The following is a 23054-nucleotide window of genomic DNA, read 5'->3' as shown; positions in this document are numbered from 1 at the left end:
CAAAAGCTGCCCAAGTGGGTGTTTCTCAGGCCCAAGACCTCCCTAAATTGCCGCTTTTGGCCCCAGAGCTCCCTACATTGCTGTTTCTCACCTAAAAACCACCCAAAGTCGCAGTTTCTGAGCCCAAAAGCTCCCTCAATGGGTCTTTTGGAGCCCAAAGGCTCCCTAAAAGGCTGTTTTGGAGGCCCAAAAGCTGCCAAAGTGGGTGTTTCTCGGGCCAAGAGCTCCCTAAATTGCTGCTTTGGAGCCAAAAACCTCCCTAAGTCACTGTTTCTGAGCCCAAAAGCTCCCTATATTGACATTTTGGAGCCCCAGAGCTCCCTAAATTGCTGTTTCTTAGCACAAAAGCTCCCCGGGTGGGGGTTTCTGAGACCCAAATCTCCCTAAATTGCTGGTTTTGAGCCCAAAAGATCCCTAAATAGGTGTTTCTGAGCCCCAAAGCTCCCTAAAAGGCTGTTTTGGAGGCACAAAAGCTGCCTAAGTGGGTGTTTCTCAGGCTAAGAGCTCCCTAAATTGCTGCTTTGGAGCCAAAAACCTCCCTAAGTCACTGTTTCTGAGCCCAAAATCTCCCTAAGTCGGTCTTTGGAGCCCCAAAGCTCCCTAAATTGCTGGTTCTTACCCCAAAAGCTCCCTAGGTGGGTGTTTCTGAGCCCCAAAGCCCCCAAATTGGTGTTCCTGAGCCCAAAGGCTCCCTAGCTGGGGGGTTCTGAGGCCCAGAAGCCCCATAAATGGGTATTTCTTGGCCCAAAACCTACCTAAATTGCTCCTGCTGAGCTCCAGAGCTCCCTGCATTGTTTTTGCTGAGCTCAAATGCTGCCTCAACAGATGTTTTGGAGGCCCAAAAGCTGATTAAGTGCCTGTTTCTGAGCCCCAGAGCTCCCTACATTGCTGTTTCTGAGCCCAAAAGCTCCCTAGGTGGGGGTTTCTGACCCCCAGATATCATTAAATTGCTGCGTTTGAACCCAAAAGCTCCCTCCATGGGTCTTTTTGAGCCCAAAACCTCCATAAACAGGGGTTTCTGAGCCCAAAAGCTCCATAAATGGGTGTTTTGGAGGCCCAAAAGCTGCCGAAGGTGGTGTTGCTCAGGCCAAGAGCTCCCTAAATTGCTCGTTTTGAGCCAAGAACCTCCCTAAACCACTGTTTCCGAGCACAAAAGCTCCCTAAATCGACATTTTGGAGCCCCAGAGCTCCCTACATTGCTCGCTCTTAGTGCAAAAGCTCCCCAGCTGGGTGTTTCTGAGCCCCAGATCTCATTCAATTGCTCGTTTTGAGCCCCAAGGTTCCTGAAATTGCTCTTACTCAGCTGAAAACCACCCTAAGGTGCTGTTTCTGAGCCCAAAAGCTCCCTAAGTTGGTCTTTTGGAGCCCCAAAACTCCCTCCGTTGCTGTTTCTTAGCACAAAAGCTTCCTAAGTCGCTCCCTGTCTTGGCTTTTCTGAGCCTCAAAGCTCCAAAATGGATGTTCCTTAGCCACAAAGCTCCCTGCAGAGTTTTTCCTGAGCTCAAAAGCTCCCTAAAAGGCTGTTTTGGAGGCCCAAAAGCTGCCCAAGTGGGTGTTTCTCAGGCCCAAGACCTCCCTAAATTGCTGCTTTTGGGCCCCAGAGCTCCCTACACTGCTGTTTCTCAGCTGAAAACCACCTTAAGTCGTTGTTTCTGAGCCCAAAAGCTCCCTCAATGGGTCTTTCTGAGCCCAAAATCTCCCTAAAAGGGTGTTTTGGAGGCCCAAAAGCTGCCGAAGTGGGTGTTTCCTGGGCTAAGAGCTCCCTAAATTGCCGCTTTTGAGTGAAAAACCTCCCCAAGTTACTGTTTCTGAGCCCAAAATCTCCCTAAATCAACAATTTGGAGCCCACAGCTCCCTAAATTGCTGTTTCTGAGCCCAAAAGCTCCCCAGGTGAGTGTTTTTGAGCCCCAAATCTCATTCAGTTGCTGCTTTTGAGCCCAAAATCTCCCTAAAAGGGCTGTTTTGGAGGCCCAAAAGCTGCCTAAGTGGGTGTTTCTCAGGCTAAGAGCTCCCTAAATTGCTGCTTTGGAGCCAAAAACCTCCCTAAGTCACTGTTTCTGAGCCCAAAAGCTCCCTATATTGACATTTTGGAGCCCCAGAGCTCCCTAAATTGCTGTTTCTTAGCACAAAAGCTCCCCGGGTGGGGGTTTCTGAGACCCAAATCTCTTTAAATTGCTGGTTTTGAGCCCAAAAGATCCCTAAAGAGGTGTTTCTGAGCCCCAAAGCTCCCAAAAAGGCTGTTTTGGAGGCCCAAAAGCTGCCGAAGGTGGTGTTGCTCAGGCCAAGAGCTCCCTAAATTGCTCGTTTTGAGCCAAGAACCTCCCTAAACCACTGTTTCCGAGCACAAAAGCTCCCTAAATCGACATTTTGGAGCCCCAGAGCTCCCTACATTGCTCGCTCTTAGTGCAAAAGCTCCCCAGCTGGGTGTTTCTGAGCCCCAGATCTCATTCAATTGCTCGTTTTGAGCCCCAAGGTTCCTGAAATTGCTCTTACTCAGCTGAAAACCACCCTAAGGTGCTGTTTCTGAGCCCAAAAGCTCCCTAAGTTGGTCTTTTGGAGCCCCAAAACTCCCTCCGTTGCTGTTTCTTAGCACAAAAGCTTCCTAAGTCGCTCCCTGCCTTGGCTTTTCTGATCCTCAAAGCTCCAAAATGGATGTTTCTTAGCCACAAAGCTCCCTGCAGAGTTTTTCCTGAGCTCAAAAGCTCCCTAAAAGGCTGTTTTGGAGGCCCAAAAGCTGCCCAAGTGGGTGTTTCTCAGGCCCAAGACCTCCCTAAATTGCTGCTTTTGGGCCCCAGAGCTCCCTACACTGCTGTTTCTCAGCTGAAAATCACCTTAAGTCGTTGTTTCTGAGCCCAAAAGCTCCCTCAATGGGTCTTTCTGAGCCCAAAAGCTCCCTAAAAGGGTGTTTTGGAGGCCCAAAAGCTGCCCAAGTGGGTGTTTCTCAGGCCAAGCGCTCCCTGAGTCGCTGGTTTGGAGTCCCAAAGCTCCCTACATTGCTGTTTCTTAGCCCAAAAGTTCCCTAGGTGGGTGTTTCTGAGCCTCAAATCTATTTAAATTGCTGCTTTGGAACCCCAAAGCTCCCTAAACTGCTGTTTCTGAGCGGAAATCCACCCTAAGTTGCTGTTTCTGAGCCCAAAATCTCCCAAAAAGGCTGTTTTGGAGGCCCAAAAGCTGCCTAAGTGGGTGTTTCCTGGGCCAAGAGCTCCATAAGTTGCTGGTTTGGAGCCCCAGAGCTCCCTAAAGTGCTGTTTCTCAGCTGAAAACAACCCTAACTTGCTGATTCCGAGCCCAAAATCTCCGTCAATGGGACTTTCTGAGGCCAAAATCTCCCCAGACAGGTGTTTCTGAGCACAGAAGCTGCCTAAAAGGGTGTTTTGGAGGCCCAAAAGCTGCCCAAGTGGGTGTTTCTCAGGCCCAAGACCTCCCTAAATTGCCGCTTTTGGCCCCAGAGCTCCCTACATTGCTGTTTCTCACCTAAAAACCACCCAAAGTCGCAGTTTCTGAGCCCAAAAGCTCCCTCAATGGGTCTTTTGGAGCCCAAAGGCTCCCTAAAAGGCTGTTTTGGAGGCCCAAAAGCTGCCAAAGTGGGTGTTTCTCGGGCCAAGAGCTCCCTAAATTGCTGCTTTGGAGCCAAAAACCTCCCTAAGTCACTGTTTCTGAGCCCAAAAGCTCCCTATATTGACATTTTGGAGCCCCAGAGCTCCCTAAATTGCTGTTTCTTAGCACAAAAGCTCCCCGGGTGGGGGTTTCTGAGACCCAAATCTCCCTAAATTGCTGGTTTTGAGCCCAAAAGATCCCTAAATAGGTGTTTCTGAGCCCCAAAGCTCCCAAAAAGGCTGTTTTGGAGGCACAAAAGCTGCCTAAGTGGGTGTTTCTCAGGCTAAGAGCTCCCTAAATTGCTGCTTTGGAGCCAAAAACCTCCCTAAGTCACTGTTTCTGAGCCCAAAAGCTCCCTAAGTCGGTCTTTGGAGCCCCAAAGCTCCCTAAATTGCTGGTTCTTACCCCAAAAGCTCCCTAGGTGGGTGTTTCTGAGCCCCAAAGCCCCCAAATTGGTGTTCCTGAGCCCAAAGGCTCCCTAGCTGGGGGGTTCTGAGGCCCAGAAGCCCCATAAATGGGTATTTCTTGGCCCAAAACCTACCTAAATTGCTCCTGCTGAGCTCCAGAGCTCCCTGCATTGTTTTTGCTGAGCTCAAATGCTGCCTCAACAGATGTTTTGGAGGCCCAAAAGCTGATTAAGTGCCTGTTTCTGAGCCCCAGAGCTCCCTACATTGCTGTTTCTGAGCCCAAAAGCTCCCTAGGTGGGGGTTTCTGACCCCCAGATATCATTAAATTGCTGTGTTTGAACCCAAAAGCTCCCTCCATGGGTCTTTTTGAGCCCCAAACCTCCATAAACAGGGGTTTCTGAGCCCAAAAGCTCCATAAATGGGTGTTTTGGAGGCCCAAAAGCTGCCGAAGGTGGTGTTGCTCAGGCCAAGAGCTCCCTAAATTGCTCGTTTTGAGCCAAGAACCTCCCTAAACCACTGTTTCCGAGCACAAAAGCTCCCTAAATCGACATTTTGGAGCCCCAGAGCTCCCTACATTGCTCGCTCTTAGTGCAAAAGCTCCCCAGCTGGGTGTTTCTGAGCCCCAGATCTCATTCAATTGCTCGTTTTGAGCCCCAAGGTTCCTGAAATTGCTCTTACTCAGCTGAAAACCACCCTAAGGTGCTGTTTCTGAGCCCAAAAGCTCCCTAAGTTGGTCTTTTGGAGCCCCAAAACTCCCTCCGTTGCTGTTTCTTAGCACAAAAGCTTCCTAAGTCGCTCCCTGTCTTGGCTTTTCTGAGCCTCAAAGCTCCAAAATGGATGTTCCTTAGCCACAAAGCTCCCTGCAGAGTTTTTCCTGAGCTCAAAAGCTCCCTAAAAGGCTGTTTTGGAGGCCCAAAAGCTGCCCAAGTGGGTGTTTCTCAGGCCCAAGACCTCCCTAAATTGCTGCTTTTGGGCCCCAGAGCTCCCTACACTGCTGTTTCTCAGCTGAAAACCACCTTAAGTCGTTGTTTCTGAGCCCAAAAGCTCCCTCAATGGGTCTTTCTGAGCCCAAAATCTCCCTAAAAGGGTGTTTTGGAGGCCCAAAAGCTGCCGAAGTGGGTGTTTCCTGGGCTAAGAGCTCCCTAAATTGCCGCTTTTGAGTGAAAAACCTCCCCAAGTTACTGTTTCTGAGCCCAAAATCTCCCTAAATCAACAATTTGGAGCCCACAGCTCCCTAAATTGCTGTTTCTGAGCCCAAAAGCTCCCCAGGTGAGTGTTTTTGAGCCCCAAATCTCATTCAGTTGCTGCTTTTGAGCCCAAAATCTCCCTAAAAGGGCTGTTTTGGAGGCCCAAAAGCTGCCTAAGTGGGTGTTTCTCAGGCTAAGAGCTCCCTAAATTGCTGCTTTGGAGCCAAAAACCTCCCTAAGTCACTGTTTCTGAGCCCAAAAGCTCCCTATATTGACATTTTGGAGCCCCAGAGCTCCCTAAATTGCTGTTTCTTAGCACAAAAGCTCCCCGGGTGGGGGTTTCTGAGACCCAAATCTCCCTAAATTGCTGGTTTTGAGCCCAAAAGATCCCTAAATAGGTGTTTCTGAGCCCCAAAGCTCCCAAAAAGGCTGTTTTGGAGGCCCAAAAGCTGCCCAAGTGGGTGTTTCTCAGGCCCAAGACCTCCCTAAATTGCTGCTTTTGGGCCCCAGAGCTCCCTACACTGCTGTTTCTCAGCTGAAAACCACCTTAAGTCGTTGTTTCTGAGCCCAAAAGCTCCCTCAATGGGTCTTTCTGAGCCCAAAAGCTCCCTAAAAGGGTGTTTTGGAGGCCCAAAAGCTGCCTAAGTGGGTGTTTCCTGGGCTAAGAGCTCCCTACATTGCTGCTTTGAGTGAAAAACCTCCCTAAGTTACTGTTTCTGAGCCCAAAATCTCCCTAAATCAACAATTTGGAGCCCACAGCTCCCTAAATTGCTGTTTCTGAGCCCAAAAGCTCCCCAGGTGAGTGTTTTTGAGCCCCAAATCTCATTCAGTTGCTGCTTTTGAGCCCAAAATCTCCCTAAAAGGGCTGTTTTGGAGGCCCAAAAGCTGCCTAAGTGGGTGTTTCTCAGGCTAAGAGCTCCCTAAATTGCTGCTTTGGAGCCAAAAACCTCCCTAAGTCACTGTTTCTGAGCCCAAAAGCTCCCTAAGTCGGTCTTTGGAGCCCCAAAGCTCCCTAAATTGCTGGTTCTTACCCCAAAAGCTCCCTAGGTGGGTGTTTCTGAGCCCCAAAGCCCCCAAATTGGTGTTCCTGAGCCCAAAGGCTCCCTAGCTGGGGGGTTCTGAGGCCCAGAAGCCCCATAAATGGGTATTTCTTGGCCCAAAACCTACCTAAATTGCTCCTGCTGAGCTCCAGAGCTCCCTGCATTGTTTTTGCTGAGCTCAAATGCTGCCTCAACAGATGTTTTGGAGGCCCAAAAGCTGATTAAGTGCCTGTTTCTGAGCCCCAGAGCTCCCTACATTGCTGTTTCTGAGCCCAAAAGCTCCCTAGGTGGGGGTTTCTGACCCCCAGATATCATTAAATTGCTGTGTTTGAACCCAAAAGCTCCCTCCATGGGTCTTTTTGAGCCCCAAACCTCCATAAACAGGGGTTTCTGAGCCCAAAAGCTCCATAAATGGGTGTTTTGGAGGCCCAAAAGCTGCCGAAGGTGGTGTTGCTCAGGCCAAGAGCTCCCTAAATTGCTCGTTTTGAGCCAAGAACCTCCCTAAACCACTGTTTCCGAGCACAAAAGCTCCCTAAATCGACATTTTGGAGCCCCAGAGCTCCCTACATTGCTCGCTCTTAGTGCAAAAGCTCCCCAGCTGGGTGTTTCTGAGCCCCAGATCTCATTCAATTGCTCGTTTTGAGCCCCAAGGTTCCTGAAATTGCTCTTACTCAGCTGAAAACCACCCTAAGGTGCTGTTTCTGAGCCCAAAAGCTCCCTAAGTTGGTCTTTTGGAGCCCCAAAACTCCCTCCGTTGCTGTTTCTTAGCACAAAAGCTTCCTAAGTCGCTCCCTGTCTTGGCTTTTCTGAGCCTCAAAGCTCCAAAATGGATGTTCCTTAGCCACAAAGCTCCCTGCAGAGTTTTTCCTGAGCTCAAAAGCTCCCTAAAAGGCTGTTTTGGAGGCCCAAAAGCTGCCCAAGTGGGTGTTTCTCAGGCCCAAGACCTCCCTAAATTGCTGCTTTTGGGCCCCAGAGCTCCCTACACTGCTGTTTCTCAGCTGAAAACCACCTTAAGTCGTTGTTTCTGAGCCCAAAAGCTCCCTCAATGGGTCTTTCTGAGCCCAAAAGCTCCCTAAAAGGGTGTTTTGGAGGCCCAAAAGCTGCCCAAGTGGGTGTTTCTCAGGCCAAGCGCTCCCTGAGTCGCTGGTTTGGAGTCCCAAAGCCCCCTACATTGCTGTTTCTTAGCCCAAAAGTTCCCTAGGTGGGTGTTTCTGAGCCTCAAATCTATTTAAATTGCTGCTTTTGAACCCCAAAGGTCCCTAAACTGCTGTTTCTGAGCGGAAATCCACCCTAAGTTGCTGTTTCTGAGCGATAATCTCCCTAAAAGGGTGTTTTGGAGACTCAAAAGCTGCCTAAGTGGGTGTTTCTCGGGCCAAGAGCTCCCTAAATTGCTGCTTTGGAGCCAAAAACCTCCCTAAGTCACTGTTTCTGAGCCCAAAAGCTCCCTATATTGACATTTTGGAGCCCCAGAGCTCCCTAAATTGCTGTTTCTTAGCACAAAAGCTCCCCGGGTGGGGGTTTCTGAGACCCAAATCTCCCTAAATTGCTGGTTTTGAACCCAAAAGCTCCCTCCATGGGTCTTTTTGAGCCCAAAACCTCCATAAACAGGGGTTTCTGAGCCCCAAAGCTCCCAAAAAGGGTGGTTAGGAGGCCCAAAAGCTGCCTAAGTGGGTGTTTCTCAGGCTAAGAGCTCCCTAAATTGCTGCTTTGGAGCCAAAAACCTCCCTAAGTCACTGTTTCTGAGCCCAAAATCTACCTAAGTCGGTCTTTGGAGCCCCAAAGCTCCCTAAATTGCTGGTTCTTACCCCAAAAGCTCCCTAAGTTGGTCTTTTGGAGCCCCAAAACTCCCTCCGTTGCTGTTTCTTAGCACACAAGCTTCCTAAGTCGCTCCCTGCCTTGGCTTTTCTGAGCCTCAAAGCTCCAAAATGGATGTTTCTTAGCCACAAAGCTCCCTGCAGTTTTTCCTGAGCTCAAAAGCTCCCTAAAAGGCTGTTTTGGAGGCCCAAAAGCTGCCCAAGTGGGTGTTTCTCAGGCCCAGGACCTCCCTAAATTGCTGCTCTTGGGCCCCAGAGCTCCCTACATTGCTGTTTCTCAGCTGAAAACCACCTTAAGTCGTTGTTTCTGAGCCCAAAAGCTCCCTCAATGAGTCTTTCTGAGCCCAAAATCTCCCTAAAAGGGTGTTTTGGAGGCCCAAAAGCTGCCGAAGTGGGTGTTTCCTGGGCTAAGAGCTCCCTAAATTGCCGCTTTTGAGTGAAAAACCTCCCCAAGTTACTGTTTCTGAGCCCAAAATCTCCCTAAATCAACAATTTGGAGCCCACAGCTCCCTAAATTGCTGTTTCTGAGCCCAAAAGATCCCCAGGTGAGTGTTTTTGAGCCCCAAATCTCATTCAGTTGCTGCTTTTGAGCCCAAAATCTCCCTAAAAGGGCTGTTTTGGAGGCCCAAAAGCTGCCTAAGTGGGTGTTTCTCAGGCTAAGAGCTCCCTAAATTGCTGCTTTGGAGCCAAAAACCTCCCTAAGTCACTGTTTCTGAGCCCAAAAGCTCCCTATATTGACATTTTGGAGCCCCAGAGCTCCCTAAATTGCTGTTTCTTAGCACAAAAGCTCCCCGGGTGGGGGTTTCTGAGCCCCAAATCTCTTTAAATTGCTGGTTTTGAGCCCAAAAGATCCCTAAAGAGGTGTTTCTGAGCCCCAAAGCTCCCAAAAAGGCTGTTTTGGAGGCCCAAAAGCTGCCTAAGTGGGTGTTTCTCAGGCTAAGAGCTCCCTAAATTGCTGCTTTGGAGCCAAAAACCTCCCTAAGTCACTGTTTCTGAGCCCAAAATCTCCCTAAGTCGGTCTTTTGAGCCCCAAAGCTCCCTAAATTGCTGGTTCTTACCCCAAAAGCTCCCTAGGTGGGTGTTTCTGAGCCCCAAAGCCCCCAAATTGGTGTTCCTGAGCCCAAAGGCTCCCTAGCTGGGGGGTTCTGAGGCCCAGAAGCCCCATAAATGGGTATTTCTTGGCCCAAAACCTACCTAAATTGCTCCTGCTGAGCTCCAGAGCTCCCTGCATTGTTTTTGCTGAGCTCAAATGCTGCCTCAACAGATGTTTTGGAGGCCCAAAAGCTGATTAAGTGCCTGTTTCTGAGCCCCAGAGCTCCCTACATTGCTGTTTCTGAGCCCAAAAGCTCCCTAGGTGGGGGTTTCTGACCCCCAGATATCATTAAATTGCTGCGTTTGAACCCAAAAGCTCCCTCCATGGGTCTTTTTGAGCCCCAAACCTCCATAAACAGGGGTTTCTGAGCCCAAAAGCTCCATAAATGGGTGTTTTGGAGGCCCAAAAGCTGCCGAAGGTGGTGTTGCTCAGGCCAAGAGCTCCCTAAATTGCTCGTTTTGAGCCAAGAACCTCCCTAAACCACTGTTTCCGAGCACAAAAGCTCCCTAAATCGACATTTTGGAGCCCCAGAGCTCCCTACATTGCTCGCTCTTAGTGCAAAAGCTCCCCAGCTGGGTGTTTCTGAGCCCCAGATCTCATTCAATTGCTCGTTTTGAGCCCCAAGGTTCCTGAAATTGCTCTTACTCAGCTGAAAACCACCCTAAGGTGCTGTTTCTGAGCCCAAAAGCTCCCTAAGTTGGTCTTTTGGAGCCCCAAAACTCCCTCCGTTGCTGTTTCTTAGCACAAAAGCTTCCTAAGTCGCTCCCTGTCTTGGCTTTTCTGAGCCTCAAAGCTCCAAAATGGATGTTCCTTAGCCACAAAGCTCCCTGCAGAGTTTTTCCTGAGCTCAAAAGCTCCCTAAAAGGCTGTTTTGGAGGCCCAAAAGCTGCCCAAGTGGGTGTTTCTCAGGCCCAAGACCTCCCTAAATTGCTGCTTTTGGGCCCCAGAGCTCCCTACACTGCTGTTTCTCAGCTGAAAACCACCTTAAGTCGTTGTTTCTGAGCCCAAAAGCTCCCTCAATGGGTCTTTCTGAGCCCAAAATCTCCCTAAAAGGGTGTTTTGGAGGCCCAAAAGCTGCCGAAGTGGGTGTTTCCTGGGCTAAGAGCTCCCTAAATTGCCGCTTTTGAGTGAAAAACCTCCCCAAGTTACTGTTTCTGAGCCCAAAATCTCCCTAAATCAACAATTTGGAGCCCACAGCTCCCTAAATTGCTGTTTCTGAGCCCAAAAGCTCCCCAGGTGAGTGTTTTTGAGCCCCAAATCTCATTCAGTTGCTGCTTTTGAGCCCAAAATCTCCCTAAAAGGGCTGTTTTGGAGGCCCAAAAGCTGCCTAAGTGGGTGTTTCTCAGGCTAAGAGCTCCCTAAATTGCTGCTTTGGAGCCAAAAACCTCCCTAAGTCACTGTTTCTGAGCCCAAAAGCTCCCTATATTGACATTTTGGAGCCCCAGAGCTCCCTAAATTGCTGTTTCTTAGCACAAAAGCTCCCCGGGTGGGGGTTTCTGAGACCCAAATCTCCCTAAATTGCTGGTTTTGAGCCCAAAAGATCCCTAAAGAGGTGTTTCTGAGCCCCAAAGCTCCCTAAAAGGCTGTTTTGGAGGCACAAAAGCTGCCTAAGTGGGTGTTTCTCAGGCTAAGAGCTCCCTAAATTGCTGCTTTGGAGCCAAAAACCTCCCTAAGTCACTGTTTCTGAGCCCAAAAGCTCCCTAAGTCGGTCTTTGGAGCCCCAAAGCTCCCTAAATTGCTGGTTCTTACCCCAAAAGCTCCCTAGGTGGGTGTTTCTGAGCCCCAAAGCCCCCAAATTGGTGTTCCTGAGCCCAAAGGCTCCCTAGCTGGGGGGTTCTGAGGCCCAGAAGCCCCATAAATGGGTATTTCTTGGCCCAAAACCTACCTAAATTGCTCCTGCTGAGCTCCAGAGCTCCCTGCATTGTTTTTGCTGAGCTCAAATGCTGCCTCAACAGATGTTTTGGAGGCCCAAAAGCTGATTAAGTGCCTGTTTCTGAGCCCCAGAGCTCCCTACATTGCTGTTTCTGAGCCCAAAAGCTCCCTAGGTGGGGGTTTCTGACCCCCAGATATCATTAAATTGCTGCGTTTGAACCCAAAAGCTCCCTCCATGGGTCTTTTTGAGCCCAAAACCTCCATAAACAGGGGTTTCTGAGCCCAAAAGCTCCATAAATGGGTGTTTTGGAGGCCCAAAAGCTGCCGAAGGTGGTGTTGCTCAGGCCAAGAGCTCCCTAAATTGCTCGTTTTGAGCCAAGAACCTCCCTAAACCACTGTTTCCGAGCACAAAAGCTCCCTAAATCGACATTTTGGAGCCCCAGAGCTCCCTACATTGCTCGCTCTTAGTGCAAAAGCTCCCCAGCTGGGTGTTTCTGAGCCCCAGATCTCATTCAATTGCTCATTTTGAGCCCCAAGGTTCCTGAAATTGCTCTTACTCAGCTGAAAACCACCCTAAGGTGCTGTTTCTGAGCCCAAAAGCTCCCTAAGTTGGTCTTCTGGAGCCCCAAAACTCCCTCCGTTGCTGTTTCTTAGCACAAAAGCTTCCTAAGTCGCTCCCTGTCTTGGCTTTTCTGAGCCTCAAAGCTCCAAAATGGATGTTCCTTAGCCACAAAGCTCCCTGCAGAGTTTTTCCTGAGCTCAAAAGCTCCCAAAAAGGCTGTTTTGGAGGCCCAAAAGCTGCCCAAGTGGGTGTTTCTCAGGCCAAGCGCTCCCTGAGTCGCTGGTTTGGAGTCCCAAAGCTCCCTACATTGCTGTTTCTTAGCCCAAAAGTTCCCTAGGTGGGTGTTTCTGAGCCTCAAATCTATTTAAATTGCTGCTTTTGAACCCCAAAGCTCCCTAAACTGCTGTTTCTTAGTGGAAATCCACCCTAAGTTGCTGTTTCTGAGCCCAAAATCTCCCAAAAAGGCTGTTTTGGAGGCCCAAAAGCTGCCTAAGTGGGTGTTTCCTGGGCCAAGAGCTCCATAAGTTGCTGGTTTGGAGCCCCAGAGCTCCCTAAAGTGCTGTTTCTCAGCTGAAAACAACCCTAACTTGCTGATTCCGAGCCCAAAATCTCCCTCAATGGGACTTTCTGAGGCCAAAATCTCCACAGACAGGTGTTTCTGAGCACAGAAGCTCCCTAAAAGGGTGTTTTGGAGGCCCCAAAGCTGCCGAAGTGGGTGTTTCTCGGGCCAAGAGCTCCCTAAATTGCTGCTTTGGAGCCAAAAACCTCCCTAAGTCACTGTTTCTGAGCCCAAAAGCTCCCTATATTGACATTTTGGAGCCCCAGAGCTCCCTAAATTGCTGTTTCTTAGCACAAAAGCTCCCCGGGTGGGGGTTTCTGAGACCCAAATCTCCCTAAATTGCTGGTTTTGAGCCCAAAAGATCCCTAAATAGGTGTTTCTGAGCCCCAAAGCTCCCAAAAAGGCTGTTTTGGAGGCCCAAAAGCTGCCTAAGTGGGTGTTTCTCAGGCTAAGAGCTCCCTAAATTGCTGCTTTGGAGCCAAAAACCTCCCTAAGTCACTGTTTCTGAGCCCAAAAGCTCCCTAAGTCGGTCTTTGGAGCCCCAAAGCTCCCTAAATTGCTGGTTCTTACCCCAAAAGCTCCCTAGGTGGGTGTTTCTGAGCCCCAAAGCCCCCAAATTGGTGTTCCTGAGCCCAAAGGCTCCCTAGCTGGGGGGTTCTGAGGCCCAGAAGCCCCATAAATGGGTATTTCTTGGCCCAAAACCTACCTAAATTGCTCCTGCTGAGCTCCAGAGCTCCCTGCATTGTTTTTGCTGAGCTCAAATGCTGCCTCAACAGATGTTTTGGAGGCCCAAAAGCTGATTAAGTGCCTGTTTCTGAGCCCCAGAGCTCCCTACATTGCTGTTTCTGAGCCCAAAAGCTCCCTAGGTGGGGGTTTCTGACCCCCAGATATCATTAAATTGCTGCGTTTGAACCCAAAAGCTCCCTCCATGGGTCTTTTTGAGCCCCAAACCTCCATAAACAGGGGTTTCTGAGCCCAAAAGCTCCATAAATGGGTGTTTTGGAGGCCCAAAAGCTGCCGAAGGTGGTGTTGCTCAGGCCAAGAGCTCCCTAAATTGCTCGTTTTGAGCCAAGAACCTCCCTAAACCACTGTTTCCGAGCACAAAAGCTCCCTAAATCGACATTTTGGAGCCCCAGAGCTCCCTACATTGCTCGCTCTTAGTGCAAAAGCTCCCCAGCTGGGTGTTTCTGAGCCCCAGATCTCATTCAATTGCTCGTTTTGAGCCCCAAGGTTCCTGAAATTGCTCTTACTCAGCTGAAAACCACCCTAAGGTGCTGTTTCTGAGCCCAAAAGCTCCCTAAGTTGGTCTTTTGGAGCCCCAAAACTCCCTCCGTTGCTGTTTCTTAGCACAAAAGCTTCCTAAGTCGCTCCCTGTCTTGGCTTTTCTGAGCCTCAAAGCTCCAAAATGGATGTTCCTTAGCCACAAAGCTCCCTGCAGAGTTTTTCCTGAGCTCAAAAGCTCCCTAAAAGGCTGTTTTGGAGGCCCAAAAGCTGCCCAAGTGGGTGTTTCTCAGGCCCAAGACCTCCCTAAATTGCTGCTTTTGGGCCCCAGAGCTCCCTACACTGCTGTTTCTCAGCTGAAAACCACCTTAAGTCGTTGTTTCTGAGCCCAAAAGCTCCCTCAATGGGTCTTTCTGAGCCCAAAATCTCCCTAAAAGGGTGTTTTGGAGGCCCAAAAGCTGCCGAAGTGGGTGTTTCCTGGGCTAAGAGCTCCCTAAATTGCCGCTTTTGAGTGAAAAACCTCCCCAAGTTACTGTTTCTGAGCCCAAAATCTCCCTAAATCAACAATTTGGAGCCCACAGCTCCCTAAATTGCTGTTTCTGAGCCCAAAAGCTCCCCAGGTGAGTGTTTTTGAGCCCCAAATCTCATTCAGTTGCTGCTTTTGAGCCCAAAATCTCCCTAAAAGGGCTGTTTTGGAGGCCCAAAAGCTGCCTAAGTGGGTGTTTCTCAGGCTAAGAGCTCCCTAAATTGCTGCTTTGGAGCCAAAAACCTCCCTAAGTCACTGTTTCTGAGCCCAAAAGCTCCCTATATTGACATTTTGGAGCCCCAGAGCTCCCTAAATTGCTGTTTCTTAGCACAAAAGCTCCCCGGGTGGGGGTTTCTGAGACCCAAATCTCCCTAAATTGCTGGTTTTGAGCCCAAAAGATCCCTAAATAGGTGTTTCTGAGCCCCAAAGCTCCCTAAAAGGCTGTTTTGGAGGCCCAAAAGCTGCCTAAGTGGGTGTTTCTCAGGCTAAGAGCTCCCTAAATTGCTGCTTTGGAGCCAAAAACCTCCCTAAGTCACTGTTTCTGAGCCCAAAAGCTCCCTAAGTCGGTCTTTGGAGCCCCAAAGCTCCCTAAATTGCTGGTTCTTACCCCAAAAGCTCCCTAGGTGGGTGTTTCTGAGCCCCAAAGCCCCCAAATTGGTGTTCCTGAGCCCAAAGGCTCCCTAGCTGGGGGGTTCTGAGGCCCAGAAGCCCCATAAATGGGTATTTCTTGGCCCAAAACCTACCTAAATTGCTCCTGCTGAGCTCCAGAGCTCCCTGCATTGTTTTTGCTGAGCTCAAATGCTGCCTCAACAGATGTTTTGGAGGCCCAAAAGCTGATTAAGTGCCTGTTTCTGAGCCCCAGAGCTCCCTACATTGCTGTTTCTGAGCCCAAAAGCTCCCTAGGTGGGGGTTTCTGACCCCCAGATATCATTAAATTGCTGCGTTTGAACCCAAAAGCTCCCTCCATGGGTCTTTTTGAGCCCAAAACCTCCATAAACAGGGGTTTCTGAGCCCAAAAGCTCCATAAATGGGTGTTTTGGAGGCCCAAAAGCTGCCGAAGGTGGTGTTGCTCAGGCCAAGAGCTCCCTAAATTGCTCGTTTTGAGCCAAGAACCTCCCTAAACCACTGCTTCCGAGCACAAAAGCTCCCTAAATCGACATTTTGGAGCCCCAGAGCTCCCTACATTGCTCGCTCTTAGTGCAAAAGCTCCCCAGCTGGGTGTTTCTGAGCCCCAGATCTCATTCAATTGCTCATTTTGAGCCCCAAGGTTCCTGAAATTGCTCTTACTCAGCTGAAAACCACCCTAAGGTGCTGTTTCTGAGCCCAAAAGCTCCCTAAGTTGGTCTTCTGGAGCCCCAAAACTCCCTCCGTTGCTGTTTCTTAGCACAAAAGCTTCCTAAGTCGCTCCCTGTCTTGGCTTTTCTGAGCCTCAAAGCTCCAAAATGGATGTTCCTTAGCCACAAAGCTCCCTGCAGAGTTTTTCCTGAGCTCAAAAGCTCCCTAAAAGGCTGTTTTGGAGGCCCAAAAGCTGCCCAAGTGGGTGTTTCTCAGGCCCAAGACCTCCCTAAATTGCTGCTTTTGGGCCCCAGAGCTCCCTACACTGCTGTTTCTCAGCTGAAAACCACCTTAAGTCGTTGTTTCTGAGCCCAAAAGCTCCCTCAATGGGTCTTTCTGAGCCCAAAAGCTCCCTAAAAGGGTGTTTTGGAGGCCCAAAAGCTGCCCAAGTGGGTGTTTCTCAGGCCAAGCGCTCCCTGAGTCGCTGGTTTGGAGTCCCAAAGCTCCCTACATTGCTGTTTCTTAGCCCAAAAGTTCCCTAGGTGGGTGTTTCTGAGCCTCAAATCTATTTAAATTGCTGCTTTTGAACCCCAAAGCTCCCTAAACTGCTGTTTCTTAGTGGAAATCCACCCTAAGTTGCTGTTTCTGAGCCCAAAATCTCCCAAAAAGGCTGTTTTGGAGGCCCAAAAGCTGCCTAAGTGGGTGTTTCCTGGGCCAAGAGCTCCATAAGTTGCTGGTTTGGAGCCCCAGAGCTCCCTAAAGTGCTGTTTCTCAGCTGAAAACAACCCTAACTTGCTGATTCCGAGCCCAAAATCTCCCTCAATGGGACTTTCTGAGGCCAAAATCTCCACAGACAGGTGTTTCTGAGCACAGAAGCTCCCTAAAAGGGTGTTTTGGAGGCCCCAAAGCTGCCGAAGTGGGTGTTTCTCGGGCCAAGAGCTCCCTAAATTGCTGCTTTGGAGCCAAAAACCTCCCTAAGTCACTGTTTCTGAGCCCAAAAGCTCCCTATATTGACATTTTGGAGCCCCAGAGCTCCCTAAATTGCTGTTTCTTAGCACAAAAGCTCCCCGGGTGGGGGTTTCTGAGACCCAAATCTCCCTAAATTGCTGGTTTTGAGCCCAAAAGATCCCTAAATAGGTGTTTCTGAGCCCCAAAGCTCCCAAAAAGGCTGTTTTGGAGGCACAAAAGCTGCCTAAGTGGGTGTTTCTCAGGCTAAGAGCTCCCTAAATTGCTGCTTTGGAGCCAAAAACCTCCCTAAGTCACTGTTTCTGAGCCCAAAAGCTCCCTAAGTCGGTCTTTGGAGCCCCAAAGCTCCCTAAATTGCTGGTTCTTACCCCAAAAGCTCCCTAGGTGGGTGTTTCTGAGCCCCAAAGCCCCCAAATTGGTGTTCCTGAGCCCAAAGGCTCCCTAGCTGGGGGGTTCTGAGGCCCAGAAGCCCCATAAATGGGTATTTCTTGGCCCAAAACCTACCTAAATTGCTCCTGCTGAGCTCCAGAGCTCCCTGCATTGTTTTTGCTGAGCTCAAATGCTGCCTCAACAGATGTTTTGGAGGCCCAAAAGCTGATTAAGTGCCTGTTTCTGAGCCCCAGAGCTCCCTACATTGCTGTTTCTGAGCCCAAAAGCTCCCTAGGTGGGGGTTTCTGACCCCCAGATATCATTAAATTGCTGCGTTTGAACCCAAAAGCTCCCTCCATGGGTCTTTTTGAGCCCCAAACCTCCATAAACAGGGGTTTCTGAGCCCAAAAGCTCCATAAATGGGTGTTTTGGAGGCCCAAAAGCTGCCGAAGGTGGTGTTGCTCAGGCCAAGAGCTCCCTAAATTGCTCGTTTTGAGCCAAGAACCTCCCTAAACCACTGTTTCCGAGCACAAAAGCTCCCTAAATCGACATTTTGGAGCCCCAGAGCTCCCTACATTGCTCGCTCTTAGTGCAAAAGCTCCCCAGCTGGGTGTTTCTGAGCCCCAGATCTCATTCAATTGCTCGTTTTGAGCCCCAAGGTTCCTGAAATTGCTCTTACTCAGCTGAAAACCACCCTAAGGTGCTGTTTCTGAGCCCAAAAGCTCCCTAAGTTGGTCTTTTGGAGCCCCAAAACTCCCTCCGTTGCTGTTTCTTAGCACAAAAGCTTCCTAAGTCGCTCCCTGTCTTGGCTTTTCTGAGCCTCAAAGCTCCAAAATGGATGTTTCTTAGCCACAAAGCTCCCTGCAGAGTTTTTCCTGAGCTCAAAAGCTCCCTAAAAGGCTGTTTTGGAGGCCCAAAAGCTGCCCAAGTGGGTGTTTCTCAGGCCCAAGACCTCCCTAAATTGCTGCTTTTGGGCCCCAGAGCTCCCTACACTGCTGTTTCTCAGCTGAAAACCACCTTAAGTCGTTGTTTCTGAGCACAAAAGCTCCCTCAATGAGTCTTTCTGAGCCCAAAATCTCCCTAAAAGGGTGTTTTGGAGGCCCAAAAGCTGCCGAAGTGGGTGTTTCCTGGGCTAAGAGCTCCCTAAATTGCCGCTTTTGAGTGAAAAACCTCCCCAAGTTACTGTTTCTGAGCCCAAAATCTCCCTAAATCAACAATTTGGAGCCCACAGCTCCCTAAATTGCTGTTTCTGAGCCCAAAAGCTCCCCAGGTGAGTGTTTTTGAGCCCCAAATCTCATTCAGTTGCTGCTTTTGAGCCCAAAATCTCCCTAAAAGGGCTGTTTTGGAGGCCCAAAAGCTGCCTAAGTGGGTGTTTCTCAGGCTAAGAGCTCCCTAAATTGCTGCTTTGGAGCCAAAAACCTCCCTAAGTCACTGTTTCTGAGCCCAAAAGCTCCCTATATTGACATTTTGGAGCCCCAGAGCTCCCTAAATTGCTGTTTCTTAGCACAAAAGCTCCCCGGGTGGGGGTTTCTGAGACCCAAATCTCCCTAAATTGCTGGTTTTGAGCCCAAAAGATCCCTAAATAGGTGTTTCTGAGCCCCAAAGCTCCCAAAAAGGCTGTTTTGGAGGCCCAAAAGCTGCCCAAGTGGGTGTTTCTCAGGCCCAAGACCTCCCTAAATTGCTGCTTTTGGGCCCCAGAGCTCCCTACATTGCTGTTTCTCAGCTGAAAACCACCTTAAGTCGTTGTTTCTGAGCCCAAAAGCTCCCTCCATGGGTCTTTTTGAGCCCCAAACCTCCATAAACAGGGGTTTCTGAGCCCAAAAGCTCCATAAATGGGTGTTTTGGAGGCCCAAAAGCTGCCGAAGGTGGTGTTGCTCAGGCCAAGAGCTCCCTAAATTGCTCGTTTTGAGCCAAGAACCTCCCTAAACCACTGTTTCCGAGCACAAAAGCTCCCTAAATCGACATTTTGGAGCCCCAGAGCTCCCTACATTGCTCGCTCTTAGTGCAAAAGCTCCCCAGCTGGGTGTTTCTGAGCCCCAGATCTCATTCAATTGCTCGTTTTGAGCCCCAAGGTTCCTGAAATTGCTCTTACTCAGCTGAAAACCACCCTAAGGTGCTGTTTCTGAGCCCAAAAGCTCCCTAAGTTGGTCTTTTGGAGCCCCAAAACTCCCTCCGTTGCTGTTTCTTAGCACAAAAGCTTCCTAAGTCGCTCCCTGTCTTGGCTTTTCTGAGCCTCAAAGCTCCAAAATGGATGTTCCTTAGCCACAAAGCTCCCTGCAGAGTTTTTCCTGAGCTCAAAAGCTCCCTAAAAGGCTGTTTTGGAGGCCCAAAAGCTGCCCAAGTGGGTGTTTCTCAGGCCCAAGACCTCCCTAAATTGCTGCTTTTGGGCCCCAGAGCTCCCTACACTGCTGTTTCTCAGCTGAAAACCACCTTAAGTCGTTGTTTCTGAGCCCAAAAGCTCCCTCAATGGGTCTTTCTGAGCCCAAAATCTCCCTAAAAGGGTGTTTTGGAGGCCCAAAAGCTGCCGAAGTGGGTGTTTCCTGGGCTAAGAGCTCCCTAAATTGCCGCTTTTGAGTGAAAAACCTCCCCAAGTTACTGTTTCTGAGCCCAAAATCTCCCTAAATCAACAATTTGGAGCCCACAGCTCCCTAAATTGCTGTTTCTGAGCCCAAAAGCTCCCCAGGTGAGTGTTTTTGAGCCCCAAATCTCATTCAGTTGCTGCTTTTGAGCCCAAAATCTCCCTAAAAGGGCTGTTTTGGAGGCCCAAAAGCTGCCTAAGTGGGTGTTTCTCAGGCTAAGAGCTCCCTAAATTGCTGCTTTGGAGCCAAAAACCTCCCTAAGTCACTGTTTCTGAGCCCAAAAGCTCCCTATATTGACATTTTGGAGCCCCAGAGCTCCCTAAATTGCTGTTTCTTAGCACAAAAGCTCCCCGGGTGGGGGTTTCTGAGACCCAAATCTCCCTAAATTGCTGGTTTTGAGCCCAAAAGATCCCTAAAGAGGTGTTTCTGAGCCCCAAAGCTCCCTAAAAGGCTGTTTTGGAGGCCCAAAAGCTGCCTAAGTGGGTGTTTCTCAGGCTAAGAGCTCCCTAAATTGCTGCTTTGGAGCCAAAAACCTCCCTAAGTCACTGTTTCTGAGCCCAAAAGCTCCCTAAGTCGGTCTTTGGAGCCCCAAAGCTCCCTAAATTGCTGGTTCTTACCCCAAAAGCTCCCTAGGTGGGTGTTTCTGAGCCCCAAAGCCCCCAAATTGGTGTTCCTGAGCCCAAAGGCTCCCTAGCTGGGGGGTTCTGAGGCCCAGAAGCCCCATAAATGGGTATTTCTTGGCCCAAAACCTACCTAAATTGCTCCTGCTGAGCTCCAGAGCTCCCTGCATTGTTTTTGCTGAGCTCAAATGCTGCCTCAACAGATGTTTTGGAGGCCCAAAAGCTGATTAAGTGCCTGTTTCTGAGCCCCAGAGCTCCCTACATTGCTGTTTCTGAGCCCAAAAGCTCCCTAGGTGGGGGTTTCTGACCCCCAGATATCATTAAATTGCTGCGTTTGAACCCAAAAGCTCCCTCCATGGGTCTTTTTGAGCCCAAAACCTCCATAAACAGGGGTTTCTGAGCCCAAAAGCTCCATAAATGGGTGTTTTGGAGGCCCAAAAGCTGCCGAAGGTGGTGTTGCTCAGGCCAAGAGCTCCCTAAATTGCTCGTTTTGAGCCAAGAACCTCCCTAAACCACTGCTTCCGAGCACAAAAGCTCCCTAAATCGACATTTTGGAGCCCCAGAGCTCCCTACATTGCTCGCTCTTAGTGCAAAAGCTCCCCAGCTGGGTGTTTCTGAGCCCCAGATCTCATTCAATTGCTCATTTTGAGCCCCAAGGTTCCTGAAATTGCTCTTACTCAGCTGAAAACCACCCTAAGGTGCTGTTTCTGAGCCCAAAAGCTCCCTAAGTTGGTCTTCTGGAGCCCCAAAACTCCCTCCGTTGCTGTTTCTTAGCACAAAAGCTTCCTAAGTCGCTCCCTGTCTTGGCTTTTCTGAGCCTCAAAGCTCCAAAATGGATGTTCCTTAGCCACAAAGCTCCCTGCAGAGTTTTTCCTGAGCTCAAAAGCTCCCTAAAAGGCTGTTTTGGAGGCCCAAAAGCTGCCCAAGTGGGTGTTTCTCAGGCCCAAGACCTCCCTAAATTGCTGCTTTTGGGCCCCAGAGCTCCCTACACTGCTGTTTCTCAGCTGAAAACCACCTTAAGTCGTTGTTTCTGAGCCCAAAAGCTCCCTCAATGGGTCTTTCTGAGCCCAAAAGCTCCCTAAAAGGGTGTTTTGGAGGCCCAAAAGCTGCCCAAGTGGGTGTTTCTCAGGCCAAGCGCTCCCTGAGTCGCTGGTTTGGAGTCCCAAAGCTCCCTACATTGCTGTTTCTTAGCCCAAAAGTTCCCTAGGTGGGTGTTTCTGAGCCTCAAATCTATTTAAATTGCTGCTTTTGAACCCCAAAGCTCCCTAAACTGCTGTTTCTTAGTGGAAATCCACCCTAAGTTGCTGTTTCTGAGCCCAAAATCTCCCAAAAAGGCTGTTTTGGAGGCCCAAAAGCTGCCTAAGTGGGTGTTTCCTGGGCCAAGAGCTCCATAAGTTGCTGGTTTGGAGCCCCAGAGCTCCCTAAAGTGCTGTTTCTCAGCTGAAAACAACCCTAACTTGCTGATTCCGAGCCCAAAATCTCCCTCAATGGGACTTTCTGAGGCCAAAATCTCCACAGACAGGTGTTTCTGAGCACAGAAGCTCCCTAAAAGGGTGTTTTGGAGGCCCCAAAGCTGCCGAAGTGGGTGTTTCTCGGGCCAAGAGCTCCCTAAATTGCTGCTTTGGAGCCAAAAACCTCCCTAAGTCACTGTTTCTGAGCCCAAAAGCTCCCTATATTGACATTTTGGAGCCCCAGAGCTCCCTAAATTGCTGTTTCTTAGCACAAAAGCTCCCCGGGTGGGGGTTTCTGAGACCCAAATCTCCCTAAATTGCTGGTTTTGAGCCCAAAAGATCCCTAAATAGGTGTTTCTGAGCCCCAAAGCTCCCAAAAAGGCTGTTTTGGAGGCACAAAAGCTGCCTAAGTGGGTGTTTCTCAGGCTAAGAGCTCCCTAAATTGCTGCTTTGGAGCCAAAAACCTCCCTAAGTCACTGTTTCTGAGCCCAAAAGCTCCCTAAGTCGGTCTTTGGAGCCCCAAAGCTCCCTAAATTGCTGGTTCTTACCCCAAAAGCTCCCTAGGTGGGTGTTTCTGAGCCCCAAAGCCCCCAAATTGGTGTTCCTGAGCCCAAAGGCTCCCTAGCTGGGGGGTTCTGAGGCCCAGAAGCCCCATAAATGGGTATTTCTTGGCCCAAAACCTACCTAAATTGCTCCTGCTGAGCTCCAGAGCTCCCTGCATTGTTTTTGCTGAGCTCAAATGCTGCCTCAACAGATGTTTTGGAGGCCCAAAAGCTGATTAAGTGCCTGTTTCTGAGCCCCAGAGCTCCCTACATTGCTGTTTCTGAGCCCAAAAGCTCCCTAGGTGGGGGTTTCTGACCCCCAGATATCATTAAATTGCTGCGTTTGAACCCAAAAGCTCCCTCCATGGGTCTTTTTGAGCCCCAAACCTCCATAAACAGGGGTTTCTGAGCCCAAAAGCTCCATAAATGGGTGTTTTGGAGGCCCAAAAGTTGCCGAAGGTGGTGTTGCTCAGGCCAAGAGCTCCCTAAATTGCTCGTTTTGAGCCAAGAACCTCCCTAAACCACTGTTTCCGAGCACAAAAGCTCCCTAAATCGACATTTTGGAGCCCCAGAGCTCCCTACATTGCTCGCTCTTAGTGCAAAAGCTCCCCAGCTGGGTGTTTCTGAGCCCCAGATCTCATTCAATTGCTCGTTTTGAGCCCCAAGGTTCCTGAAATTGCTCTTACTCAGCTGAAAACCACCCTAAGGTGCTGTTTCTGAGCCCAAAAGCTCCCTAAGTTGGTCTTTTGGAGCCCCAAAACTCCCTCCGTTGCTGTTTCTTAGCACAAAAGCTTCCTAAGTCGCTCCCTGTCTTGGCTTTTCTGAGCCTCAAAGCTCCAAAATGGATGTTCCTTAGCCACAAAGCTCCCTGCAGAGTTTTTCCTGAGCTCAAAAGCTCCCTAAAAGGCTGTTTTGGAGGCCCAAAAGCTGCCCAAGTGGGTGTTTCTCAGGCCCAAGACCTCCCTAAATTGCTGCTTTTGGGCCCCAGAGCTCCCTACACTGCTGTTTCTCAGCTGAAAACCACCTTAAGTCGTTGTTTCTGAGCCCAAAAGCTCCCTCAATGGGTCTTTCTGAGCCCAAAATCTCCCTAAAAGGGTGTTTTGGAGGCCCAAAAGCTGCCGAAGTGGGTGTTTCCTGGGCTAAGAGCTCCCTAAATTGCCGCTTTTGAGTGAAAAACCTCCCCAAGTTACTGTTTCTGAGCCCAAAATCTCCCTAAATCAACAATTTGGAGCCCACAGCTCCCTAAATTGCTGTTTCTGAGCCCAAAAGCTCCCCAGGTGAGTGTTTTTGAGCCCCAAATCTCATTCAGTTGCTGCTTTTGAGCCCAAAATCTCCCTAAAAGGGCTGTTTTGGAGGCCCAAAAGCTGCCGAAGT

This window comes from Strix aluco, chromosome 27 (genome assembly GCF_031877795.1).
Source record: "Strix aluco isolate bStrAlu1 chromosome 27, bStrAlu1.hap1, whole genome shotgun sequence".
Taxonomy (NCBI): domain Eukaryota; kingdom Metazoa; phylum Chordata; class Aves; order Strigiformes; family Strigidae; genus Strix; species Strix aluco.
Note: the sequence above shows the minus strand (reverse complement) of the source record.